This window comes from Calidris pugnax, unplaced genomic scaffold (genome assembly GCF_001431845.1).
Source record: "Calidris pugnax isolate Ruff unplaced genomic scaffold, ASM143184v1 scaffold2, whole genome shotgun sequence".
Taxonomy (NCBI): Eukaryota; Metazoa; Chordata; class Aves; order Charadriiformes; family Scolopacidae; genus Calidris; species Calidris pugnax.
Genome location: NW_015090766.1, coordinates 1,384,257 through 1,391,764, shown reverse-complemented (window position 1 = coordinate 1,391,764; position 7,508 = coordinate 1,384,257). Strand labels below are relative to the sequence as shown.

Sequence of the window (7,508 nt, the reverse complement as noted above, 5' to 3'; positions counted from 1 at the left end):
GCGGAAGGGGAGGAATGGCGGGTTGCGGTGGCGTCGCAGCGGCAGGGGGTGGCGGCTCCGCTGAGGTCGGTGCTGGTGAGGGTGTCCTGGGCCCCGTGTTGCGTGGAAAGGCCGTGGGGGGAGCCGCGGGGCTCTGTGCAGAGCAGGGGCCCGAGTAGGCCCGGCTCGGGTTGTGAGGAAGGCAGACGGGGCCTGAGGCCTGGCGGAGCGCAGAGACCGGCGGCGGGCGGGATGGACGGGCCCTACCGCTCGGCGGCCTGTCCCGAATGGCGTCGGGGGGCCATGGAGCCGGTTGCCAGGCAGGAGCGCGGCGCCTGGCGCTGCCCGGCAGGACCCTTCCCTTCCCTTCCCTTGGTGCGGCGCTGGCGGCGGGGCTGGGGGGCCGGGTGGTGCCGGCGTTTCGCCGAGTGTGAGGTGCGGGGTTGAAAGCTGGCCTGAGGGGATTTTCCCCTTCCCCCCCCTCCCCTTCTGTGTCGGCTGTTTGCTTTCCTTCCTTTCGCCCGCTCCGGTTCAGCGGAGCCTGTCTGCTGGAGACGAGGTAGCTCCGTTTCTGCAGAGGTTACTCCCGTGTGCTGATTGTCTCTCCCTCGGGGGGAAACCAGGTTACCTAGGATGCCCTGACTTTGATCTTTTGTTTTTTCCAAAATGCACAAACTGGACGCTTCCGGTGTGTCTGGCGAAGATCACCCATGGAAAAGTGGCTGATGTGTGCTTTACTAACCAAATAGGGGCTAGTTTCAGTAGATTTTGCATCCAAGGTTATGAGGAAGTAGTTAGATTTTAAAGTGAAAATGCAAACTTCATCCATCACCCTTTCTACTCACTCTGCTTGGAGTACAGAGCGTTTGTACTTGGGGGAATAGCAAGAGAAGACAACTCTTGTGAGTTCCCGTTGAACCAGCGCCTACTTCATTGAGAAAGAATGGTTTGTAGTTCAATGGCTGTTGAAATGTCTGGTGGTTCACAGCTACACTGTATGTAATTCCAAGGGTGATAGGCAACTCTATATAATAGAGATCTTGTAAGGATCTTAAGATTATGGAGGCAAAGAGCAGATCACGATTGTTGAACCCGATGGTTAAAACTTCTGTAAATGAAAGCTGACAGCATCTTCTGTCCAGCACTCTGCTCTGTAGAGAAGACTTGATTTTCTGGGGAATTCCATTTTCAATTTCAAGAGAAAAGGGTTGTAGCCTATGTAATATTCTCTAATAATCACTTAACTATGAAACAGACAACCCTCCCCGCCCCCGATATTTAATGAAAATTAGTTTCTGAAAGAGCAGTATGTTTGAAGTTTGTCACAGATGCTTCTGTTAGCAAACACCTATTTGTGTTTCTGCACAGACTGAATGGTAGCAATTACAAGCTGGCTTTTGTGAAGTAATCCTGGTGATCTCAGTCTAGTTCTTAGTAGACCAATGGATGCATCCTAATTAACTTTAAGCGATTATCATTTCTCTTGGCAAAAATACCAGGCATCAAAAATGAACAGCACGTTCAGGTTGGTTATGTGTGTGTGAAATGACTGTAGCAGTTTCAAAAGTTAATACATCTTCGCTGCGAAACAAATCCCTAAATTGAAATCCTTTGTCTTGAGAACATTGAAGTACTTCAACCTGATACAGTACAATGAAGCGCACTTATAGAGCGTTGTGAAGGACTGATCTAACTTATGGTACTTGTGATGGTCTCATGGCAACATGCAGAGAAATGAAATTGCTTTTTACATACTTTTATGTTCTACATACACAGCTATTTTTTGGGGGACGCATTATGAAAGTTACTAGTATTTAAAATGCCTTGTTGTATAATATAAAGGTATTTTTCTTAGTCAAGCACATAGTTTTAGGATCCTCAGTAGTAGTTCTCAATGTTAAGGAAAACAGAAAAGCAAAGCAACCTCCAGATAATTCTTGGTGGTGTCCAGAACATGTTGTGTGCTTTATCCTTGGAGTAGATTAACCATAAGAATTACGAAGAACTTGCTTCAGTGTTAATTACGAAGGACCTTTGATCCTGTAATGCAGTAGGAACATGTCATCATATACTTGACTTAAATAGGTTGCTTTGTTTAAGAAGACTTCAGCTAAGCATATACCAGTTTAGGGAGTCGTCAATTGACTGCCTGCTATTTTTGTCTTTCTAAAATGATGTTACATTAATTTTGAAAGTACTGATGTATTTTGTATGAATTTGCAATAAAGACTGTCTATTTTTACACTGCAGAAACTCATACTAAAGCATTACAATTTTTTTAAGGATACTTGAGAAATGAGCAAACTTGCCTTCTACTGTTCGGCATAAGAAAAAAAAATCATGTAAAAAGAATTTTGACTGGCATAAGCAAAAAGGCGTCTGCAGTCTTTGAGGTACTATTGCACAAAGGTTAATTAAATCAAATGGAAAAACATAATTTACCAGTAAGTTTTGTCTGTTTATAATGTATTCTCCTCATGCTCTGGGTGCTATTCTTAAAACATGCTAAATAAATGGAAGCAGCTTTAAAAGATAAGTCTCCCTTGTTTGCTGTAAGGATCAAGAATCTTAAGTGTAGAGTTACACATGGACCTGTTTGTACAAAATCACATCAGTTGTTTATCATTTTCTGAATAACACAGAAAACCTTCCGCTCCCTCCAGAGTCTTAAGTCTGTTGTGGGAAGAGGGGTCACCTGCTGCAAGTTAGTTTCAGTTAGGTTCCCCTCTGAAGTAGGTATCTCATAATCATTTTTGAGGATTATTGTTTACCTTTTGCCTTGCTTCACATACAGCTGTTTTCTCAGGAATTCACCATTGCTTTGGATGCCCTTGTTAGTGGAAGTAATTGGTGCAGGGAGAAAAGGAAAATGGAGATACATGAAACTATGCAAATACTTTCATAAATAGAAGATGACCTTCAGCTGGGCCAAAGTCTATTTTAATTCTTGCTGTTCTTTAATGTGCCTGTTTTAAGGAATTTACACAGGCTATTCCAGATTAAGGGCCTGTTTAAAAACAAAACAACCTGAAAAACTGCCCCAGTTGCTTCTTCTTCGCTAACAGCTTTATCCTAATGTAAGCTGTCGAAATCTGGTGCACTGATGTAGCTAAAAATACCTGTGATAGTAGTCAGGATATGAGGAAGTTGCAACATACTGTCCTTAGTGCACAAATTAAAGAATATGCATGAATATTTTTTTTTTTTTTAAACTGAGAGTATGTAGATTCTTGTTTGACTGAAACTCATGTGATTCACTCTTATGGTGTTGGGTTTTTTTGTTTGTTTGAATAAATACAAAAATTGCATATATAAATTAAATGTGATTGTCACTAGGAATATGGAAATAAATGGCTGACTTGGTATGAGCTTTTGAAACGTGGTGCACCACTTGTCCCCTTCCTGCCCTGAGCAACAACACCCACTCCTTCCCACCCTCAATCTCCAGAAGATGTGTATTAAAATATCCACCAGGGTACAAATCTGTACATTCTGAATTACTCTGTGCAAAGAATATCGATGAGATATTTCATTTGTAGTACTACAAAAGCAATAGCCACCAATGAACCACAGATGTGAAGTTGAACTGAAATGCTTTTGTATGCATTGAAACACACACTTAACAGAGTACAAAAGATCTTCTCAAAGGTGAAAAAGAACAGAGGCTATGTTGGAAAAGTACCAAGTGTTCTAATGGTTAGGGAGGAATGACATATCTAGAGATAAAGAGCCAAAAACAGATTATCCAGTGTGTATGTAGAGACAAGTGTTGGCTTTCAAATAAGAGAGTGATTGTTTTTCAGAGTTAAGGAGAGCTGGTAGCTATGTTCATTATCTAGAACTGACTGGATATGTTCAGTACGTAGGAGTATAGAAACAGGCAAGGCAGATTTAACTAGAGCAGGTTAAGATTTAATAGTAAACAATGAGTAGACAGGTCATAATTACAAATGAAGAGGATAAGATCTAGTAATGCTTACAGATTGCTACCCATTACAGTATTTTGAAGAGCTTTCTCTTACTCTTCTTGCTTTTCCTGCTCCCAGGGGGGATAACCATGAATTTTTAAAATTATTTGTGATTATTTTAGCTGTACGGTCTGGTCGTGGAAGTCATGGCGCTCTGTTTCCATAGGAGTAAGTGTTAATTTCACAGACTATAAACATGCAGCTGGAAGTGGGGAGCCTGCATTTGTCTGAAAACTTGTGTCTGCATAAACATCAGCAATATGTTACTCAATTCATTGCTTGTATTGCCTTGTCAAAAACACTAAATGCTTGTGGTACTGGACACCTCTCATGTCCTTGCCTTTCCACACTGTGTGTAGATTGACATATATTTGTTACTTTTTTCCTAAGTGTTTGGATTGTCCTGTTAGGAATTAGATTCCTGTGGCTGAATTCCCTACAAATATAAAAATCAGAGACTTAATTTTGTGTGGAACCCATTCTGCTCCACAAGACAGTATTACTGTTGCTGCTATTTTCAGAGAAGAGTGCCTCGCTCCCCATGAAGCTTCCACATAGTGGCAATATAATCTACCATCACCCTATTTTCAAAACACCACAGATTTATGATTGTCTCCGGCTAAATAAAATGTTAATTGTTTGCAGTAGTCTTGTGTGCCTGTTAAGATTTTACTTGAAATGTAAAATTTTGTGGAATCAAAAGAGTAATGAACTGTTATATTAACTTCATAGCATCAGATAAACGTTTATAATTGTATTCTGTTTAACATGATTTTTAAGTATGTCCTTACAAAAGATTCAATGTATAAACTAATCACTTCTGCACACAATGATGTGTTGAAAAACAAACAAAGCTAGGGCAGATTCCTGCAGTCTCATATAAATAAATCGCATCTGAAGCAGTGAGAATTATTATGTAAATAAGAACAGCAGTGGCCTGCTATTGCATTTGTACACCAGGGTCAAGTTTGCTAAAGGTAAACTTGTTCTCTGTAGAAATAAATTCTAAACTTGGAATCACTTTATCTGTCCAAAATAAAAAGATACCTAGGTTCAATCATTCAATAGCCTTTAACAGGTATTTTGCTAGTAAAAATAGGAGTTCTGCACAGAACAATCTTTTGGGTGAAGTAATTAAGAAAACTGCAGAAAAACCAAAACAAATCTTCTGCATTCTTTATTTACATTAACAGTGAGAAAAGTTAATGGGTTTCGGTAACTGATAAAACTGTTTGTTTACTTTAAAAATTACACTTTTTGGCAGTCTTAAATTAATTGGATCTACTGCTGTGTCCTGTTTTTTTTCAGTAGAAAATTCTCCTATTTCTAACTGATTTATTTTTGTCATGTGCCAGGACACGTACAGAGCTGTTTAAAACATTCTCAACTAACTTAAGTAAACTGACCTTGACTTCAGTTTTAAAAAATCTGAGATTTTTATCTACACCCCCCTTGTTTGCTCTTTACTTGCCAGAGCCTGCCTGACGCTATTTTTGTCTTCGCCTGAGTCATACTTGAGTTTGTTCCACATCTTCTGCTTTGCTTTAGACAAAGTTACGCATTTAAAAAATTCTATTAATAGAACTTCACAGAAAACTTGTAGCTGTACTTTTTGCTGTTTTCAAAGTACTGTCTCTTAATCATCGTCCAATGTGACTGCTGTTATGGAACAAGTGGGACTGTTCCTACTGCTTGCTAATGCACTGGTAGATTCCTGCATTCTGATTATCTGCATTCTTCTTGTTGACGCTAGATGATTCAAAACCTGTAAGGTTGGAGAGAGAGGAATCTTGCTTCCAAATACATGTGTATTTTCTGATCACAATCCATAGGTTTACAAGTTCCAGGAAGCATAACTAATGTTGAATTATTTGCTGGAGAAAGACCAAGTGGACAATAAAATCAAGGACAACTAGTTATAGGCCTTTATCACTTTATCCATTCATGTTAATATGGTGGGGAGGGGGCTTAAGAAAATGTAATCAAGCGTTTATGAGTAAGTTGTATGATAATGGACTACAGAATCTGTTATACCACTTTAAACTTAACTCCACCAAAACTCTAGTTGACTTTCCTGATTTAATGGTTACCAATTGGCCGACGCTAGTTAGCGAGACACACTGTATTGAACCAGACCCAGAACGGAAGGCTGGGACCTCGTGCCTGTCGTAGTTAGGCAGAACAGTCCCCTACTCCCAACTTCTGTTGTTACTGCTGACCTGTCAGTAAAGCAGCGCTGTTCTGTGTCAGGAATGTACAGATGTATGTTCTCTGCACAGATCACCCCTGGGTCTCTGCATGGAGGACGAGCAGAACTTACCTTCCTAACACTCTTCATCTGAGTTAACGGAGTAACAAGCCGTCACTGTAAACAGTTCCTCAGGTGCATCAGCCCTAAGGAGTTACCAACGGTCACCCAAAAAAGCACAGCTGCTTTCTAAGCAGTAGAAGAGTCGTGGATATCTTAGTTCCCGTTTACACACCGATTACAGTGTGTAAGACAGTAGTTGCAAGTGGTGTAGCCAGGTGTACGTATTTTGAAAGGCAAGATGAATAGAAGTGTGTACAATTTAAAGGAACTGAAATCTACTTTTCACTGAGTAAGAATTAGAATAGGTAGCTCCATGGTTACACACTGTTACCGGGAAATGAACCTTGTGTATTTCTATGAGGGATTGTGCCTTGGTCATTGGCTATTATTGGTAGAAATGGGATTTGAACTGGATCTCAATTTACCAGCCTTCACTGAAGGCCTGCTTCTCCTTTGTAAGTTTTGTAAACTATCAGTATAAGGATTTGACCTCGGACTTCTCTTAGGAGTTTCCTTTCTTCATTTGAGGGACTTCTTGAAAAAGGAAATGTTACTTCTTGGTTGTTAGAGATTAACACGTCTCAGGGACAGTGATTAAATTGCCGGCTTCTGGAAGTCACTAGTGATACCGAGTGGCTCAAAACCGGCCACGTAAGAGGTTAATTTGCCATAAAACTTAATGGCGTTTAAGTGTATGAGGTAGTATTTCCCTTTGGCTAAGATCTGAAGTGGAAGGAAGGGAGAAAAAGGATGAAACCTTTAGCTTTTACACCTGAATAACCGGAGTTTTTCCACTTCCTCCAGTGCCTCCCCAGAGCCCTGGGCAGCGGGATCCGTGCCCTCGCTGCAGCTGCCGGCACTCATCCAACGAGACACCGGGGCCGGGCGGGGGAAGCACCGCGGGGTCACGGCGCCCGGTGTCACGGCTGCCGCTACCGGCGAGGCAGATCCACGGGACTCTGTCACGCTGGTTCCCCCGCTCCCTGCAGCCGCTGCCTGAGGCAGCTCGCACCCTCCTCCTCCTCCCGGCCCTGCCCGCCGGCGCGGCGCCTCGGTGGCCGTAGGGAAGGCCGGCGGCAGCGCGGGCCGGGAGAAGGCATCCCAGGTGAAGGCCTTCCAGCCTTCCCCCCGCCGCCGCCCGAGCTCCGCTCCGTTGCTCGGCCGCCGGGGCGGCGCAGCGCTGTGGCGTAGGCCGGACACCGCGCTCCCCCCGCCGGCGGTGGCGCCTGCGCGAGTCCCGGGGGCGGAGG

At 42.6% G+C, this 7,508-nt stretch overlaps 1 protein-coding gene across 1 annotated transcript in view; it reads left to right on the top strand.

Annotated features, from left to right (window-relative positions):
* Positions 1 to 47: 47 nt before the first annotated feature.
* Positions 48 to 7,508, top strand: part of AGTPBP1 (ATP/GTP binding protein 1) — a 76,617-nt gene continuing 69,156 nt past the window's right edge. Inside the window, exon 1 of the mRNA XM_014936435.1 lies at positions 48 to 65. The gene's annotated coding sequence lies outside the window, so the exon portion shown is untranslated. The remainder of the gene's footprint in view (positions 66 to 7,508) is intronic.